General features: G+C 52.0%; 1 protein-coding gene across 1 annotated transcript in view; it reads left to right on the plus strand.

Moving 5' to 3' along the window:
- The window catches only part of OSGIN1 (oxidative stress induced growth inhibitor 1), a 56,443-nt gene that overhangs the window by 3,576 nt on the left and 32,049 nt on the right, over positions 1–20,818 (plus strand). The window lies entirely within an intron of this gene.

Consider the following 20,818-nt stretch of genomic DNA (forward strand, 5'->3'; position numbering starts at 1 on the left):
CTTTCACCTTCCAGACCCGTCCCTGGGCCACCTCTGTCGTCTTCTTCGTGTCCCTTGTTGTCTGGTAACAAACAACATGACCGGGGTCACTGCTAGAAATTGTGCCTTTTCTGTATCCTAGTGGCAGCAGCCCCCTCCTTCTTGGTTTTGCTTTGAGCTGATGGTGAAGGCCCCTGGGCTCTGCAGGCCTGAAGTCACCACCCTCCGGGAGCTCGGAAAAAGTTAAGGCGCCCACTGCTTCCGTGTGGCAGGCGGGCCCTGAGACCGCAGCCCGATTCCCACACTGCACGCCTTATCTCTGTTCAGCCTCTTATATGGGAATCTTCAAACAAAACACACAGAGGTGGAGAAAATAGTGTAATGACCCTAGGTACATACCACCCAGCTTCCACAAGCATCAGTAAGTTTCCATTTTTATCAAACCTTATTTCTTATAATGTGTTACGTTTAGGTGTTCTGTGAAGACTGGATGATGGATGGATGGATGGGTGGATATGGATGGTGCCGTGCTCTGAATGTTTATGTCCCACCAGAATTTACATGTTGAAATCCCAACCCCCAAAGGTGATGGCATTAGGAGGTGGGGCCTCTGGGAGGTGATTAGGTCATGAGGGTGGAGCCCTCCTGAATGGGATTAGTGTCCTTATACCTCATGACCTCAGGAAGCTCCCTAGGAGAATTCTGCAGCTGAAAGAGGGCCCTCATCCAACCGTGCTGCCCCCCAATCTCAGATTTCCAGCCTCCAGAATTGTCAGCAACCAGTTTCTGCTGTTTTAAGCCACCCAGTCTGTGGTATTTTGTTACAGCAGACTGAACTGAGGGTTACGGATGGCTGGATAAGGACTCCGTGCCTCAGTCCACATCACTGAAGGGGAAGCTTCTGACGCTTCCATTACAGTGCACTGGGCTGAGATCCCCCTCCCCACGCTTACCCTAGAGGGGCAGAAGATGGCTGAGACAGCCCAGCCGCCCCCTCCTCTGACGGATGGTCAGACTGCCCAGTTGTGCGTATGTTGTCCTTCCGGCAGTGGCAGCCAGGCAGGAGTCGGCATCAGACGGCAGCTGGGTTGGGGGGCACGGACCTTCCTTACGTTGCGAATTTACATCTTACGGAGGAGTACGACCCACTGCCCTGGGGCATCACCGCAAGGGGGATGCGGTAACGTGAGCACGGACAGTGTCTCCCAGACCTGCTTTCCATCCTCCTTGCTCTCAAGCCATCACTCTGACCACCGGATCTTCCTCTGTAAAGTGCCCGGCAGTATGGCGGGCTCACAGTAAGAGCTCAGTAGATTGTCATTAGTAGTCAGTTTCCACAGCACCCTGGGTCCAAGGCTGCAGCCACCCTCCACCCCTCCCCAGCACAGAGCCTGCTCCCCCTGGGGTTCCCAGCCCGCACGCTACAGGCGCCACCCGTGGGGGGGCTATTCTCCCCTCCTTTCCCGTGCACGGCTCTCCTCCTCTCTCATTGCTTTGGGGTCTGTGGATCAGACAGACCCCAGACCTCTCCAGCCTGTAATTCTGGAATTCAGATTAATTCCGTCTCCAGGGCTGCAAGTGGCCTTGGGGCTGACCTGCTCTGACTTGTTCGTGGGCAGTTTTTGTTCTGAAAGGCAGTAGGTGCCATAATGGTTGATGCCACCAGCTTTGGCTCCAGCCAGTGCCGGGTTCAAATCCCGACCCCACCACTTCCCAGCTGGGTGGCCTGGAGCAAACCACCTACCCTTGTCTTGCCCGTTTTCCCATCTTTAAATGGGGGTAACCACAGCACCTACCTCAGGGCCTGCTGAGAGCCTCCAAGGAGATGACGTGCATAAAGCTTTGAAAAGGCACCAGCTGTTGTCTTTATTACAGATGTTTATACATCTGGACTCTGGGACCACCGTCACACTCACCCAGATGTAGGTTCCGGAATCTATCGTCCCCCTCTTTGGAAATTAGAGTTGTGATGGTTTTCTGGCGTCTGTTCTGTAAGGTGACTAAGTGCACTAATTCATTTCCAGGAACTTCTGTGCACTGAGGCGTCCTCACCGCCCGTGGCAGCTAAGCAGCACCTCACTTTCAGACGAGGATCCCCGGGTTCAGTGGCTTGGCCCAAGCTCTCCGGGCTGGTACCTTGTCCAGCAAGCCCTGAGCCGGCTCTCCCACGCTGGCTTGAGGCACTCCGATGCCTGCCCTCCCATTGCTCGTCTGCACCACCCACCCCATCTTCCATCTCAGGGGGCTGGACCTTCTCTGCCCTCCAGATCTAGGGCAGCTGAGCGTTGCACAGCTCTGCCCTCTGTCGGTCATCTAGGGGCATAACACTTCTGCAAGAGGGCCATGTTGTTCTGTTTGTGGCTTTATATTCGTTGGCATATAAAGTCCATTTTGCTCTCTTCTTGGATGGAAGCAAAAGCTACTCCGTGATTCCTATTCACCACAGAAAGCTGCTGCATTATTTGCAGTTTAGCAAAATCGGTAGAGTGACCCCAGGTCTCTTTCTCGTCTTTTTTTTTTTTTTTTTTTTTTCTGATTGCATTTACATTTCTCAACTAGCTAATTCTTTTTTTTTTAACATCTTTATTGGAGTATAATTGCTTTACACTGGTGTGTCAGCTTCTGCTGTATAACAAAGTGAATCAGCTCTACATGTACATATATCCCATATCTCCTCCCTCTTGTGTCTCCCTCCCACCCTCCCTATCCCACCCCTCTAGGTGGTCACGAAGCTCTGAGCTGATCTCCCTGTGCTATGAGCTGATCTCCCTGTGCTATGCGGCTGCTTCCCACTAGCTATCTGTTTTACATTTGGTAGTGTATATATGTCAATGCCACTCTCTCACTTCGTCCCAGCTTACTTACCCTTCCCCCTCCCCGTGTCCTCAAGTCCATTCTCTACGTCTGCGTCTTTATTCCTGTCCTGCCCCTAGGTTCTTGAGGACTTTTTTTTTTTTTTTTTAGATTCCATATATATGTGTTAGCGTATGGTATTTGTTTTTCTCTTTATGACTGACTTCTCGACTAGCTAATTCTTAAGTCATCGAGGAAAGGAGGAAGAAACAGCATTTATCTCCGCCCTGGGCCGGATGTTCTCCGCACCTCCCAACCCCGAAGCCTGAGGGAGCGATTCTCATTTACAGATGAGGAAACCGAGGCTCTGGGAATGCTGAGCAGCTGCTGAGGCTGGAGCCGGGGCCCGAGCCCAGGCCTGCCCGGCGCTGTCCACGCCGCCCTGACTTCCAACCTCGCAGCGCAAGCAAAGCCCCGGGGCAGGAGTGAGGGGGCTGGAGTTGGGAGGGCAGCCCGGCTGGACAAGACGGCCCCGGATGCAGATGTTGTGACACTAAAACGCCAGCGAGGGGGAGGCTGCTGGGGAGGTTTAAATCCAGTGTCTTCTCTAAAATCTGAGCAGTCGGTGTTTGCCGGTGGTTCAGGGACGGACTCCCCGCTCGTTCAACCAGTTCAGGGCAGAGAAGCTCAGCTCCGAAAATCCACCGGGCGAGGGCAGAGCCGCTGGGCGCACGTGGGCGGAGACAGCAGGGCCCCGCGAGTCGCGCAAGAGCAGAGCAGGCCTGCCGCCTGCCCAGGGCCCCCGCGTCTTCTCCGCTGCCCTCTCCACTCCCCTCCAAGGCCTCGCCACTTTCTGGAGACGCGCTTCAGCCCGGGGGTCTGCCCACAGCCCCACTGCTGCAGAGACCATCTCTCTGGGTCGCCCCGCCGCTAGTTACCCGGCCTCAGCCGTGGGCAGGGCGGAGAGATGATCGGCCCAGTCTGGAGACGGGGACGGGCCCCGCGAGGGGTCCAGCTGGAAGGCGACTCTGTCTCCGGGCCAGTCGAGTGGAGCGGTTGGCGTCCACTGTTCCCATGGCAATGGGAGGTGACAAGTGTCGGGGGACGGTTCCTAGGAGGATGGGGGCGGGGGCGGGCCGTAGCCCACTTACCACAGAGCCTGGTGTGTGTGGGTGACAAACGCTGGAACACCCACCCCCCAGGCTTGTCCATTTCAAGTACGTCGCTGTAAATCTTCCTGCCATACCTGGCTCGCAGCAGGGGCTCAGTACGTATTTTCCATCCACTGGAGAAACGCAGCCCTCATTCCTGCGCACTAGACAGCGCATCCTGAGCAATATTAGTGCCTCCTTGATAACTGGCAGGGAAGGAGGGAGACCAGAGAGCTGCCTTCACTATTCCAAACTCCGTTTTCCGGGGAGAGAGGGGCGGCTCGTTTCCACGCTGCTGCAGAGAGGACGGCCACGGGCACTTGCTCCGTCCCCTCACCCCGCTCTGGGCTCCACTCTCACCCGCTCTGCGATACGCCCGGCCACCCCCACGGGGTAAACCCAGCAGGTGCCCTCTGGGCGCAGTCAGGCCTGGGGAACATGCTTTCCCCGTCACCACTGGCGCCCTGAGAGGCGCGCGCTCCTGGCGTCCTGCTGCCTCCTCCCCCTACCCTCCGGTCTTGGCAGATGGTCCCTCAAGGCCTGATCCCAGGAGTCCCTTCTTTCCCCTAGAGAATCTCATCTCCATCCACGTCTTCACTTGCCACGCGCACAGCTGATGACGAGCGTGACCGTCGTCCTTGCTTGCCCGGGGCACCCCCCCGTCCGAGGGGCCCCTATCCTGGCGTAACTGTTACGAGAGCGTCCCTTCCCTCTCGGAAGTGTCCCAGTTTGGACCGCCAGTTCTGTGGTCCGCCCACCGAGGACGCGCACGTGGGTATCGACAACGCACCTCAGCCGCCTGAAGAGGGTCCCCGGGCCTTGACAGCGGCCATCACCCTGGGCGCCCCGCATCACGGCCCCTTACGGGCAGGGTCTTTCTGGCCAGGCTTGGCCCCCTGCCCTGGCTGTCCCCACAGAGTCCTGCCCCCTGGGGCTGCTGTGTTAGGAATAGGACACAATCCCCCACCCACCCACCCACCCCAGGAACCCGCAAGACCTCACTTCCTCCAAATCCACTTCCTGCCCAGGAAGCACAATCCCAGATGCCTTGATGGAGGGCTGTTGGGTGCCGGCATGTTCTGGGTGGTGACTTGCATTCGGTCTGAAGACCCCGAGGGGGCCTGTTACAGGAGCGCCGTTGTCCCCACTGACGGCTGAAGACACCGAGGCCCAGAGGGACGGGCCTGGGAGCTGCTCTTACAACCCTGCTGTGCGACCTGAGACCTACAGGGCAAGTTCCCTTTAAACACAGAAAAGGGAAGTTAAAAGACATGCTTCTCTCCGCTGTCCCACTTCCACCTCTCCCGAGCTACACAGTGTCCCCAGGTCCCCTGCCTGGCAGTGAAGGCAGGTCTGCAGGGAATGCTGGTGTTAGCGCCCAGTCCTGGGGCTGTGAGGGGGGATTTGAGGGGACGGGTAGGTCTGGAACCCAGCACGGTGTCTGCGGCACGCAGGCTCTTAGGTGTGGTGGCTCTGTGAGTGGTGACCTGCCGTGGCTGGAGAGGCAAGGAGGCTACAAATCCCTTTTTGCCACTGTCAGCAGATGCTAAAAATGGTTCTGAGCCCGGATCCCAATCAGCAGGCATCGCGGGTGCTGTGCACGCTATTCGCCACAAGATGGCGGTGTTGCCTTTTCCTTTCCTGAACTTGGGGACTTTTTTTTTTTTTGCGGTACGCGGGCCTCTCACCGCTGTGGCCTCTCCCGTTGCGGAGCACAGGCTCCGGACGCGCAGGCTCAGCGGCCACGGCTCACGGGCCCAGCCGCTCCGCGGCACGTGGGCTCTTCCCGGACCGGGACACGAACTCGTGTCCCATGCATCGGCAGGCGGACTCTCAACCACTGCGCCACCAGGGAAGCGCTTTTTTAAAAAAATAAGTTTATTTATTTATTCTTGGCTGCGTTGGCTCTTCGTTGCTGCGCGCGGGCTTTCTCTAGTTGAGGTACGCAGTGGCTACTCTTGTTGTGGTGCGCGGGCTTCTCACTGTGGAGGCTTCTCTTATTGCGGAGCACGGGCTCTAGGTGCGCAGGCTTCAGTAGTTGTGGCGCGCAGGCTCAGTAGTTGTGGCGCACGGGCTTAGTTGTTCCGTAGCATGTGGGATCTTTCCGGACCAGGGCTCGAACCCGTGTCCCCTGCATTGGCAGACGGATTTTTAACCACTGCACCACCAGGGAAGCCTGAACTTGGGGACTTTAATCACAACTTAGCAAGTAACAAACCCACCCGCCACCCCCAGCCCCCGGGCCGGTGTGAAACCTGCACCCAGATCCCACACAGCAGGCTTCCCCTCCTCTCACAGGATCTAACAACGCTCAGAACCGCTGCAGTGACCTGAGCTGTCCAAGCGTGCTGCTCCCCTGGCTTTCGCCAAGTTTCCCCGCAGGCTCTTGGGGGCCCCCCCAGCCGGAGCTGGTGGTCATCTCCAGTGGAGCAAGAGTGGGCGTGTTCGTAGATGTCCCAGGGCACCCCCTCCCCAGGCCCTCAGATGGGTCACCGTGCAGGCGGACTCAAGACATGGCTTTCTGGTTCAGGCACGGAGCCCAGATCACAAATCCCTCCCACTAAATATAGAGGCCGTGGCCTCAAACTTCAGACGTTTGGTAACCACCAGGGCGATTTTTATATCACTGCTATAAAGAAACACTCAGTGTTTCCTGTCAATAAATAGAAGTTAAGAGTAAAAATAATACATCAGAAACAAAGCAGTATTACAATATTCTAGATAAATTTGACTGCTTCTGAGATGCACGTTAGGGAGTGGGAAAGATGGACAAAGCACCAAACAGACTTACAGACGTTCCCCTTGAGGATCCAGAAAGTCCTCAGAAGACTTGGAAGAATGAGAATCGGAAAAAGATTCAATGAGATGCTGGCTTTGTCCCAGAGCCTCCAGATTCGCGCACCTCACACTTCGGGAAACTTCTGGAGGACCCTGTCTCGGGACACACACAGTGAGCTCTTCCCGTGGGCTTCTCGACGGCAGTTGCTGCAGATGTGCTCTCACGGGGCCAGCGGTCAGTATGAGGACCGGAAGGAAAGCCACGTGCAGGCAGAACTCAGAAGGCGGCGTTTCAGCCCGAGGAGCTGCCCTCGGGGGCCAGGAGATGGGCGGTTCCCCAGCCCCACGTGGCCAGCCCTTGGCGCCCTGATGCTGGGGGACCGTCCAGGCTCTGTGGGCCTTCCGGAGCTCTGCAAACGCTGTATTAAGCTTTCGCTTAAAAATCTGCGCACGGGTCTGCACGTCACCTCCCTGCACGGATGCTGGTGTTAGCGGCCATTCTGCGGCTGCGAGATATTTGACGAGATGAGGCCAGCATGGTGTCTGCCGGGCAGCGAGATGGCTCTCAGATGTGCAGCAGAAACAGCCCATCCATAAATGCGGTGCCTCAAACTCTAGCATACGGGGGGCTCGGGGCACCGGGTAATCTCGGCTTCATCAGGCCCTCCGAATACCCAGGCTTGCCCCCAAATCTGTTCACTTGAAGCCCACACCGACAACTGCCTTAAACTCTGACCATTTGCAGCTTTTTGTCTGCACGACTCAGCGCTCTCCCTGGGTTCTGTGCAACCATAGAGACGGGTCAGCTTGTTGAAATAAGCACTGGACATCCCAAACCCCTCGGTTCCAATTTCTGCAATTCTCAAAACAGCCTTGTCTCTGAAAGCTTTTTTACCCAAGACCTCCGGATCACGAGGCCGCCACCCTGCAAAGAAGCAGCTGATAGCTGACCTTCTGAAGAGGAAGGTCATGTGTTGAAACAGCCATGGGACTCATCAGTCCTGGCCTGATGCCAGGCAGGAGGGGGCCTGCCAGGGGCATGGGCTTTTGAGGGTCTTACACGTCACACACGAGAGAAGTTTATTAACAAACACGTGACACCTCTGTCCCTCCAACCTTAACCTCCACTCCTGCAGTGACACCAGTCGAGCCCAGAGGAACACTCTCCGTGTCCCTTGCTTTATGTCCTCGAATCAAAAGGCCGCTGTGCCCAGCACCAGTGGTTGGCAAGCTGTGCTGTCACCAGCAGACACAGCGCTGCTTCAGAGCAGCGGGGGGACTGGAGCGGCCCAAGAGCTTAGGTGAGAAGGAAGACACATCATTCAACTGTCAGGCCCTTCCTTTCTGATGGCAGAAATCCAAGGGATTTTGGCAGGACCAAGTGTAGCCGCCCAGAAGGCCAGGACAGTTCATCAGTTAGATACGCCTGTACTTTCTGACCATGCCAACCCACGACCCCATCCACGGAACCTCCAGACATAACTGTACTGTCATCTTTGTTATATGGATGACCTTCAGACACATAAAAACTGTAGCTTTACAGTACTTTTTTCCCTTCGATTTTGTCTCATCACAAAGACTACCCGTGACAGTAGAGGTTAGGACCTAATTTATTTGAACCCAGATACGGGTTCTAACCCTGGTGTCATCACTTACGAGCTATGGGGCCATTACTGAATTTACATTAAGTAAATGTAACCATTTTAGTTTATAAAACAGATGTAAGCCAGTAAAAAAATTTTTTTCTTGGCCCCTGGTGAGGGCTTGTTTTTGTTAATTTATTTTTTTTTAATTGAAGTATAGTTGACTTACAATGTCATGTTAATTTCTGCTGTACAGCAAAATCTTCAGTTACACATGTATATACATGCTTTTCCATTATGGTCTATCACAGGATATTGAATATAGTTCCCTGTGCTATGCAGTAGGACCTTGTTGTTTATGCATTCTCTATATAATAGTTTGCATCTGCTAATCCCAAACTCTCAATCCATCCCTCCCCCATTCCCCCTCCCCCTCGGCAACCACAAATCTGTTCTCCATGTCCGTGAGTCTGTTTCTGTTTCACAGAGAAGTTTATTTGTGTCATATTCGAGATTGCATATATAGGTGATATCATATGGTATTTGTCTTTCTCTTTCTGACTTACTTCACTTAGTATGATCATCTCTAGGTCCATCCACGCTGCTACGAATGGCATTATTTCATTCTTTTTTTATGGCTGAGCAGTGTTCCACTGTGTATATGTACCACATCTTCTTTATCCATTCCTCTGTCGATGGACATTTAGGTTGTTTCCACGTCTTGGCTCTTGTGAATAGTGCTGCTGTGAACGTAGGGGTGCGTGTATCTTTTTGAATTACAGTTTTGTCTGGGCATGTGCCCAGGAGTGGGATTGCTGAATCATATGGTAGCTCTATTTTTAGTTTTTTTAAGGAACGTCCGTACTGTTCTCCACGGTGGCTGTACCAATTTAAATTCCCACCAACAGTGTAGGAGGGTTCCCTTTTCTCCACACCCACTCCAGCATTTGTTATGTGCAGACTTTTTTTTAACATCTTTATTGGAGTATAATTGCCTTACAATGGTGTGTTAGATTCTGCTTTATAACAAAGTGAATCAGTTATACATATACATATGTTCCCATATCTCTTCCCTCTTGCGTCTCCCTCCCTCCCACCCTCCCTATCCCACCCCTCTAGGTGGTCACGAAGCACCGAGCTGATCTCCCTGTGCTATGCGGCTGCTTCCCACTAGCTAGCTATTTTACGTTTGGGAGTGTATGTAAGTCCATGCCACTCTCTCACTTTGTCACCGCTTACCCTTCCCCCTCCCCATATCGTCAAGTCCATTCTCTAGTAGGTCTGGGTCTTTATTACCATCTTGACCCTAGGTTCTTCAGGACCTTTTTTTTTTCTTAGATTCCATATATATGTGTTAGCATACGGTATTTGTTTTTCTCTTTCTGACTTACTTCACTCTGTCTGACAGACTCTAGGTCCATCCACCTCACTACAAATAACTCAATTTCGTTTCTTTTTATGGCTGAGTAATATTCCATTATATATATGTGCCACATCTTTATCCATTCATCTGTCGATGGACACTTAGGTTACTTCCATGTCCTGGATATTGTAAATAGAGCTGCAATGAACATTTTTGGTACATGTCTCTTTTTGAATTATGGTTTTCTCAGGGTCTATGCCCAGTAGTGGGATTGCTGGGTCTATGGTAGTTCTATTTGTAGTTTTTTAAGGAACCTCCATACTGTTCTCCATAGTGGCTGTATCAGTTTACATTCCCACCAACAGTGCAAGAGGGTTCCCTTTTCTCCACACCCTCTCCAGCATTTATTGTTTGTAGACATTTTGATGATGGCCATTCTGACCGGTGTGAGATGATATCTCACTGTAGTTTTGATTTGCATTTCTCTAATGATTAATGATGTTGAGCGTTCTTTCATGTGTTTGTTGGCAATCGGTATATCTTCTTTGGAGAAATGTCTCTTTAGGTCTTCTGCCCATTTTTGGATTGGGTTGTTTGTTTTTTGATATTGAGCTGCATGAGCTACTTGTAAATTTTGGAGATTAATCCTTTGTCAGTTGTTTCATTTGCAAATATTTTCTCCCATTCTGAGGGTTGTCTTTTCGTCTTGTTTATGGTTTCCTTTGCTGTGCAAAAGCTTTTAAGTTTCATTAGGTCCCATTTGTTCATTTTTGTTTTTATTTCCATTTCTCTAGGAGGAGGGTCAAAAAGGATCTTGCTGTGATTTATCTCATAGAGTGTTCTGCCTATGTTTTCCTCTAAGAGTTTGATAGTGTCTGGCCTTACATTTAGGTCTTTAATCTATTTTGAGTTTATTTTTGTGTATGGTGTTAGGGAGTGTTCTAATTTCATACTTATACATGTACCTGTCCAGTTTTCCCAGCACCACTTATTGAACAGGCTGTCTTTTCTCCACTGCATATTCTTGCCTCCTTTATCAAAGATAAGGTGACCATATGTGCATGGGTTTATCTCTGGGCTTTCTATCCTGTTCCATTGATCTATATTTCTGTTTTTGTGCCAGTACCATACTGTCTTGATTACTGTAGCTTTGTGGTATAGACTGAAGTCAGGGAGCCTAATTCCTCCAGCTCCATTTTTCTTTCTCAAGATTGCTTTGGCTATTCGGGGTCTTTTGTGTTTCCATACAAATTGTGAAATTTTTTGTTCTGGTTCTGTGAGAAATGCCAGTGGTAGTTTGATAGGGATTGCATTGAATCTGTACATTGCTTTGGATAGTAGAGTCATTTTCACAATATTAATTCTTCCAATCCAAGAACATGGGATATCTCTCCATCTATTTCTATCATCTTTAATTTCTTTCATCAGTGTCTTATAATTTTCTGCATACAGGTCTTTTGTCTCCTTAGGTAGGTTTATTCCTAGATATTTTATTCTTTTTGTTGCAATGGTAAATGGTAGTGTTTTCTTAATTTCACTTTCAGATTTTTCATCATTAGTGTATAGGAATGCTAGAGATTTCTGTGCATTAATTTTGTATCCTGCTACTTTACCAAATTCATTGATTAGCTCTAGTAGTTTTCTGGTAGCACCTTTAGGATTCTCTATGTCTAGCATCATGTCATCTGCAAACAGTGACAGCTTTACTTCTTCTTTTCTGATTTGGATTCCTTTTATTTCTTTTTCTTCTCTGATAGCTGTGGCTAAAACTTCCAAAACTATGTTGAATAATAGTGGTGAGAGTGGACAGCCTTGTCTTGTTCCTGATCTTAGTGGAAATGGTTTGTTTTTCACCATTGAGAACGATGCTGGCTGTGGGTTTGTCATATATGGCCTTTATTATGTTGAGGAAAGTTCCCTCTATGCCTACTTTCTGCAGGGTTTTTATCATAAATGGGTGTTGAATTTTGTCAAAAGCTTTCTCTGCATCTATTGAGATGATCATATGGTTTTCCTCCTTCAGTTTGTTGATATGGTGTATCACGTTGATTGATTTGCGTATATTGAAGAATCCTCACATTCCTGGGATAAACCCCACTTGATCATGGTGGATGATCCTTTTAATGTGCTGTTGGATTCTGTTTGCTAGTATTTTGTTGAGGATTTTTGCATCTATGTTCATCAGTGATATTGGCCTGTAGTTTTCTTTCTTTGTGATGTCTTTGTCTGGTTTTGGTATCAGGGTGATGGTGGCCTCATAGAATGAGTTTGGGAGTGTTCCTCCCTCTGCTATCTTTTGGAAGAGTTTGAGGAGGATAGGTTTTAGCTCTTCTCTAAATGTTTGATAGAATTCACCTGTGAAGCCATCTGGTCCTGGGCTTTCGTTTGTTGGAAGACTTTAAATCACAGTTTCAATTTCAGTGCTTGTGATTGGTCTGTTCACATTTTCTATTTCTTCCTGGTTCAGTCTCGGCAGGTTGTGCCTTTCTAAGAGTTTGTCCATTTCTTCCAGGTTGTCCATTTTATTGGCATACAGTTGCTTGTAGTAATCTCTAATAATCTTTTGTATTTCTGCAGTGTCAGTTGTTACGTCTCCTTTTTCATTTCTAATTCTATTGATTTGAGTATTCTCCCTTTTTTTCTGGATGAGTCTGGCTAATGGTTTATCAATTTCGTTTATCTTCTCAAAGAACCAGCTTTTAGTTTTATTGATCTTTGCTGTTGTTTCCTTCATTTCTTTTTCATTTATTTCTGATCTGATCTTTATGATTTCTTTCCTTCTGCTAAATTTGGGGGTTTTTTGTTCTTCTTTCTCTAATTGTTTTAGGTGCAAAGTTAGGTTGTTTATTCGAGATGTTTCCTGTTTCTTAAGGTAGGATTGTATTGCTATAAACTTCCCTCTTAGAACTACTTTTGCTGCATCCCATAGGTTTTGGGTCGTCGTGTCTCCATTGTCATTTGTTTCTAGGTATTTTTTGATTTCCTCTTTGATTTCTCCAGTGATCTCTTGGTTATTAAGTAGTGTATTGTTTAGCCTCCATGTGTTTGTATTTTTTACAGATTTTTTCCTGTAATTGATATCTAGTCTCATAGCGTTGTGGTCGGAAAAGATACTTGATACGATTTCAATTTTCTTAAATATACCAAGGGTTGATTTGTGACCCAAGATATGATATATCCTGGAGAATGTTCCATGAGCACTTGAGAAGAATGTGTATTATGTTGTTTTTGGCTGGAATGTCCTATAAATATAAATTAAGCCCATCTTGTTTAATGTATCATTTAAAGCTTGTGTTTCCTTATTAATTTTCTGTTTGGATGATCTGTCCATTTGTGAAAGTAGGGTGTTCAAGTCCCCTACTATGATTGTGTTACTGTCAATTTCCCCTTTTATGGCTGTTAGTATTTGCCTTATGTATTGAGGTGCTCCTAGATTGGGTGCATAAATATTTACAATTGTTATATGTTCTTCTTGGATCAATCCCTTGATCATTATGTAGTGCCCTTCTTTGTCTCTTGTAATAGTCTTTATTTTAAAGCTTGTTTTGTCTGATATGAGAATTGCTACTTCAGCTTTCTTTTGATTTTCATTTGCATGGAATATCTTTTTTCATCCCCTCACTTTCAGTCTGTATGTGTCCCTAGGTCTGAAGTTGATCTGTTGAAGACAGCATATATACGGGCTTTGTTTATGTATCCATTCGGCCAGTCTGTGTCTTTTGGTTGGAGCATTTAATCCATTTACATTTAAGGTATTTATTGATATGTATGTTCCTATTACCATTTTCTTAATTGTTTTGGATTTGTTATTGTAGGTCTTTTCCTTCTCTTGTGTTTCCTGCCTAGAGGAGTTCCTTTAGCATTTGTTGCAAAGCTGGTTTGGTGGTGCTGAATTCTCTTTGCTTTTGCTTGTTTGTAAAGGCTTTAATCTCTCCATCAAATACGAATGGAATCCTTGCTGGGTAGAGTAATCTTGGTTGTAGGTTTTTCTCCTTTATCACTTTAAATATGTCCTGCCACTCGCTTCTGGCTTGCAGAGTTTCTGCTGAAAGATCAGCTGTTAACCTTATGGGGATTCCCTTGTGTGTTATTTGTTGTTTTTCCCTTGCTGCTTTTAATATTTTTTCTTTGCATTTAATTTTTTTGCATCAATTTTCTTTTAATTAATCAAAATAGTTTGATTAATATGTGTCTTGGCATGTTTCTCCTTGGATTTATCCTGGATGGGACTCTGTGTTTCCTGGACTTGATAAACTATATCCTTTCCTATATTAGGGAAGTTTTCAAGTATAATCTCTTCAAATATTTTCTCAGTCCCTTTCTTTTTCTCTTCTTCTTCTGGGACCCCTATAATTCGAATGTTGGTGCATTTAATATTGTCCCCGAGGTCTCTGAGACTGTCCTCAATTCTTTTCATTCTTTTTTCTTTATTCTGCTCTGCAGTAGTTATTTCCAGTATTTTATCTTCCAGATCACTTATCCGTTCTTCTGCCTCAATTATTCTGCTATTGATCCCTTCTAGAGAATTTTTAATTTCATTTATTGTGTTGTTCATCACTGTTTGCTCTTTAGTTCTTCTAGGTCCTTGGTACACGTTTCTTGAATTTTCTCTATTGTATTTCTAAGATTTTGTATCATCTTTACTGTCATTATTCTGAATTCTTTTTCAGGTAGACTGCCTATTTCCTCTTCATTTGTTTGGTCTGATGGTATTTTACCTTGCTGCTTCTTCTGCTGTGTGTTTCTCTGTCTTCTCAGTTTGCTTAACTTACTGTGTTTGGGGTCTCCTTTTCACAGGCTGCAGGTTTGTAGTTCCTGTTGTTTTTGGTGTCTGCCCCCAGTGGCTAAGTTTGGTTCAGTGGGTTGTGTAGGCTTCCTGGTGGAGGGGAGTCATTCCTGTGTTCTGGTGGATGAGGCTGGATCTTGTCTTTCTGGTGGGCAGGACCACGTCTGCTGGTGTGTTTTGGGGTGTTTGTAGCCTTATTATGGTTTTAGGCAGCCTCTCTGCTAATGGGTGGGGTTGTGTTCCTGTCTTGCTAGTTGTTTGGCATAGGGTGTCCTGCACTGTAGCCAGCTGGTCGTTGAGTGGAGCTGGGTCTTGGTGTTGAGATGGAGTTCTCTGAGACATTTTCGCCGTTTGATATTACGTGGAGCTGGGAGGTGTCTTGTGGACCAGTGTCCTGGAGTTGGTTCTCCCACCTCAGAGGCACAGCCCTGACGCCTGGCTGGAGAAGAGAGAAAGAGAGAAAGAGAGAGAGGGAGGGAGGGAGGAAGAAAGAGGATAAAATAAAATAAAGTTATTAAAGTAAAAAATAATTATTAAGAAAAAAATTTTTTAAGTAAAAAAAATGCACAGACAGAACCGCAGGACAAATGTTAAAAGCAAAGCTATACAGAGAAAATCACACACAGAAGCATACACATACACACTCACAAAAAGAGAAAAAGGGAAAAAATATATATATATCGTGGCTCCCAAAGTCTACTGCCTCAATTTTGGTATGATTCGTTCTCTATTCAGGTGTTCCACAGATGCAGGTACATCAAGTTGATTGTGGGGATTTAATCCGCTGCTCCTGAGGCTGCTGGGAGAGATTTCCCTTTCCCTTCTTTGTTCGCACAGCTCCCGGGGCTCAGCTTTGGATTTGGCCCCGCCTCTGCGTGTAGGTCGCCCGAGGGCGTCTGCTCTTCGCTCAGACAGGACGGGGTTGGGTTAAAGGAGCCGCTGATTCGGGGGCTCTGGCTCACTCAGGCCGGGGGACAGGGGGCGCCTGCGGCGGCGGCGGAGGCCGTCGTGACGTAGCACCAGCTTGAGGCGCGCCGTGCGTGACGTTGCACCAGCGTGAGGCGCGCCACGCGTTCTCCCGGGGAAGCTGTCCCTGGATCCCGGGACCCCGGCAGTGGCGGGCTGCACAGGCTCCCGGGAGGGAAGGTGTGGACAGTGACCTGTGCTCGCACACAGGCCTCTTGGTGACGACAGCAGCGGCCTTAGCGTCTCATGCCCGTCTCCGGGGTCCGCGCTGATCGCCGCGGCTCGCGCCCGTCTCTGGAGCGCCTTCAAGCCGTGCTCTTAATCCCCTCTCCTCGCGCACCAGGAAACAGAGGCAAGAAAAAGTCTCCTGTCTTTTGGCGGCTCCAGACTTTTTCCCGGACTCCCTCCCGGCCAGCCGTGCCGCACTAGCCCCTTCAGGCTGTGTTCACGCCGCCAACCCCAGTCCTCTTCCTGGGATCCGACCTCCAAAGCCCGAGGCTCAGCTCCCAGCCCCCGCCCGCCCCGACGGGTGGGCAGATGAGCCTCTCCGGCTGGTGAGTGCCGGTCGGCACCGATCCTCTGCGGGAATCTCTCCGCTTTGCCCTCCGCACCCTGTGGCTGCGCTCTCCTCCGCGGCTCCGGAGCTTCCCCCCTCCGCCACCCGCGTCTCCGCCTGCGAAGGGGCGTCTAGTGTGTGGACACCTTTCCTCCATCCCGGCTCCCTCCCACTGGTGCAGGGCCTGTCCCTGTTCTTTTGTCTCTGTCTATTCTTTTTTCTTTTGCCCTACCCAGGTACGTGGGGAGTTTCTTGCCTTTTGGGAGGGCTGAGGTCTTCTGCCAGCGTTCGGTGGGTGTTCTGTAGGAGCTGTTCCTCGTGTAGATGTATTTCTGATGTATTTGGGGGGGGGGGGAGGTGATCTCCGCGTCTTACTCTTCCGCCCTCTTGAAGCTCCTCCACGTGTAGACTTTTTGATGGTGGCCGTTCTGACTGGTGTGGGGTGATACCGCATTGTACTTCTGATTTGCATTTCTCTAATGATTCGTGATGTTGAGCATCTTTTCATGTGCCTATTGGCCATCTGTAGAAAACACGTTTTTTTAATTTAGAATTTTTCATACTGGCGTTCCAAGTGGGACGTTTCTGTTTGTTAATATTCTCTGAGTCTGCATGTGGGGGAAGTTCGGGAACGTTGGACGAGATGATTTGCTGGCCTCTCCGAACGGCGGTGGGACCCCTGGAGTCTGAGCAGCCTCCTCCGTCCGCTTGGTCCATCCTCACCTCTGCCCTCGGGGCAGCAGCTTGCACGGCGGTGATGCCCCGGGGCCTCCTGGCTCTGGCAGCCTCCTTTTGGAATGAGCCGCCATCTCGCTTTTCCCTTGGCAGCTCCGTCCAGAAAGCTCCCGTAAATAGAGGGACGTCTGCCCCATCCCAGGGCTGGAGGGTGCCTGGTGTCTCGGTTCTCGCCCACGCTACAAGTGAGGAGACGAGTGTTGCAGGCCACGCTGCAAGCAGGCGGTGGCGGTGGGCTGGCCGTGGCGACGTCTGCCCCCGAGACCAGAGTTCTGAACCGTCCAACCGCGGGGCCCCTCGCCCACCTCCCCTTGCCTCGGACGCACCTTGGCAAGAGGTACCCATTTTCAGGGTGCCCCCCTTGAGGCCGAGGATGCTCTGGTGGAGGTGCTGCGAGGGAAGGAGCGGGGCCCAGCCAGGACCCTAGGGCAGAGGCTGTGCAGGCTTCCCCCCTCACAGACCCCCCACCGCCCAGGGTAGGACTTTGTGATGCGACAAACAGGCCAGCCTGGCCTCCTGTCCCCCTGCTCCCCTGATGCCGCATCCAGCCTGGCGGGGTGCCCCCAGGGGAGGGCCCGTTCCACTGTGCCCACTCCTCCCCAGCCAGCGCTGGTCACCTGTCAGCCCTGCAAACCCAGCCTTAATTGTCACCAGGTAGGGAAGGCGGCCTGTGGCGAGAAGGGGCCAGAGAGGAGGCGGAGCTCCAGAGAGGTGGCGGCCAGGCCCCGTGGCCCGGTAGGCCCGGAGCGAGGAGGGTTAAACCAGTGGGCTGCGGAGTCAGGAGGCCTGGGCGGGAGCGCCAGGGCTGTGCTTGCCGCCACGCGATCTGGGGAGAGTGCTGTGACCCCTGAGCCTCAGTAGCCCCAGCAGTAAAATGGGCTAACTCTGGTCCCTCCCCTGCGAGGGTGACGGGAGCTCCCTCTGGAGGCCCTGGCACACTCCCCCCACCCCCACCCCCCACCCCCGTGCAGAGGGTGCCAGAACCCGCCATCGTCCCTTGTCATCAGCCCACGTAAGTGGCCACCGTCGCTCCCATCTCAGCCCGGAGCCGGGGCTCTCCTCAGAGCGCCAGCTCCTCACCGACGCCTGTGGACCCTCCGCAAGAAGCAGCCCTCGCCAGTGCACCCGTGCGCCTGCCACTCCGGGGCCAGGCCTCCCTGCCTCTGGCCTCCGGGGCCTCTGGCGCCCACCTTGGCCCTGTGTCAGGCTGGTGGAGACAGGCCCGGGCGCTCTGACTCTCCTGCAAACCAGCTCCCGCAGGAGACCGCGTGCTTCACCCGCGGGCCCTGCTCGAGTCCTGCAGAGGAACCACAGCCCCCAGGGATGCCCGAGGCCCCAGCCAGGCCTCTCCCCGCCCCCCGGACAGGGGATGCTGCGGCCTCACTGGGTCCTGACCCCAGCCCTGCCACTTTCTGCGGGGGTCACTCGGGGAAGGTTGTGCAGCGTCCGTTTCCTCGTCTGTGAAATGCCTGTAACCGCAGCTTCCCGCTGGGGAAGCTGAGGTGCCCCATCATGTGATGCAGGTGAGGCGTTGAGCCCCCGGGGTTGGGGTGAGTGGTCTGTAAATGGTGCCCCCCGACCCCATCCTCCTGGGGAGAGCCCCCGCCTCCGGCCGGTTGGTAGAACGCCACCCCCACGATACGTTCTCCTGGTTTCAATGGCTGGCCTCCAAGGCTGACAGCAGAGCTCCTGGGGTTGCCAGGCCGCAGCCACTGGCAGCTGAGCTCAGGCGGAGCCAGGCCACACCCCACGTGCTGCCCTGTGTGCCCCGCCTCGCTGGGCTCCACCTCGGGCAAACAACACGCCCGGGCGTTGCCCAGCGGAGGTGGTCCTGTACCCGGAACGCTCCGTGCCCGACACACCCCACTCCGATCCCAGGCCCCGGGCAGGAGCGCGGCCGGGCGGGACCAAGCTGAAAGGCCAGAGCTGTAACTTGGAGGGAAAGGAGTCCTCAGCAGAGGCCCCGTCCCTGCAGGCTCTAATCCCCTGCAGTCCCTCCTGGGGGAGTTTTCTGGGGCAGCCGTAACAAATGACCACAAACTGGGCATCTTAACACGACAGAAATGTGTCCTCTCACAGTCCCAGGGCCAGAGCCCCGGCTCGAGGCGTTGGCAGGGCACCACCCCGCAGGCTCTGCCGGAGCGTCCTCAGCGTCCTCCCCGGCGTGTGACTGTATCACTCCAGGCCCTGCCTCTGCGGTCACACGGCCTTCCTGGTCCCTGTCAGATCTCCCTCTCTGTGACAGGGACCATTGTCATTGGCTTTAGGGCCACACTAAATCCAGACGACCTCATCTCAACATCCTTAACTTGATTAACTTTGATCTGCAAAGACCCTTTTTTCTCACTTGGCCGCGTTTGTAAGTTTCTGGGGTTAGGACTTGGATGTATCTTTTGGGAGGCCACCATTCCACCCACTCCTGCAGTCTCCTCTCCCCAGGATGTGATGGCGTCTAAACAACGACGTGGAGACACATGGGGTTTGCCTGGTAACAGTTCTTGTGGCTCAGCTGACACCTTGACCGACAATTCCTGTTGCACACTCCCGAGCCCCTGGGTATTAGAATGGATGGGGGGACGGGAAGGACAGGCATCCAGAACGTCCGAGATGGAAAGTCCCAGGGGAGGAGCCCAGGCCAACCCCCTCAGTTACAGATGAGAGACCTGAAGGCCAGTCGACACTCCCAGGGAGCCAGGGGTTTGAAGGTGCCCTGGAAGAGCTGACCCCTCTGATGTTATGTCTCCAGGAACAGAAGGGTCAGCCCCAGAGGAGGGAACCCACGAGCCTCTGGTCTTAATTGTCCCTCGCTTAAGCAGTACTCTTAGGCCCAATTCATGCAGTGGTATTTATGGAATACCTACGTGCCAGGCCCTATCCTAGTCATTGGTGATCCACCAGGGAACAGAACAGAAAACGCCCTGCCCTCTGGGAACTGGCCTGCCAGGGTGGGGATCCAGACAAACAAGTGAGCAAGTAAGTGTGTAGTGCGTAAGTGGTAGTGAGGGCTGTGTGGCGAGAGACAGCTGGGTGAGGAGGGTAGGAGCTGCCTTTTTTTTTTTTTTAAGATTTATTTATTTATTTTATTTTTGGCTGCATCGGGTCTTAGCTGTGGCACGCGGGATCTTTCATTGCAGTGCGTGGGGTTCTCTCTAGTTGTGGCACGCGGGTTTTCTCGTCTCTTGTTGTGGCGCGCAGGCTCCAGGGCTTGTGGGCTCTGTAGTTTGTGGCACGCAGGCTCTGTGGTTGAGGCGTGCGGGCTCAATAGTTGTGGCGTGCCGGCGTAGTTGCCCCGCAGCACGTGGGGCCTTAGTTCCCTGACCAGGGATCGAACCCGAGTCCCCTGCGTTGTAGGGCAGATTCTTTACCGCTGGACCACCAGGGAAGTCCCAGGAGCTACTGTTTTATACAGAGCGCTCTGGCCATTGAGAAGACATATGAGCAGAGACCCAAATGGATTGGAGGAACAAGTCACGTGGATGTCTGAGGAAAGAGCATCGTAAGCCCAGGGAACGGCAAGGGCAAAGGCCGCATGGTGGGAGCAAGCCTGGGGGAGGCCCAGGAAGGCAGAGAGGTGGGAGAGGAGATCAGACAGGTGATGCCAGGTCGCCAAGGACCGGTTCACACCCCGGGTGAGAGGGAAGTCCTCGCAAGGCTAGGGCCCCCTCCCTCTCCCCCCTCCCCCACCCCAGCTTTGTTTGATGGGACTGTCCTAGCTGCTGCGTGTGGAGGATGGACCGGTTTAGTTAGAAGGCTTTGCAGCAGCACAGGGCAGAGATGCGGCAGCAGCCGGGGTGGTGTCAAGCGGTCAAAGTCCAAATACATGTGCAGGTACAGTGGGTGAGATCTGCTGATTGAGTCGGGGTGTAAAGGTTGCCTCTGGGCAGCTGGAAGGAAGAGCAGCTCTGGGGAGGGGGTGGGCGGGGAAGAGGGGGAACCGGCTCTGGCGCCCCGGGCAGGGCGGGCTTCCCAGTGCAGGGAGCCGAGGTGCCGGGCAGGTCCTGCCTCTTGAGTCCCCCCTTCTCCACCTGCAGAGCGCCAGCGAGGCCCCCGCGGCCCGGTAGCCGTTGCCCCATCGGAGCAGGAGGTGGCAGGCCCGCAGGGGTGGGCGGGGTGCCGAGCCTCCTCTCC

Source organism: Kogia breviceps, chromosome 18, assembly GCF_026419965.1.
Source record: "Kogia breviceps isolate mKogBre1 chromosome 18, mKogBre1 haplotype 1, whole genome shotgun sequence".
Taxonomy (NCBI): domain Eukaryota; kingdom Metazoa; phylum Chordata; class Mammalia; order Artiodactyla; family Physeteridae; genus Kogia; species Kogia breviceps.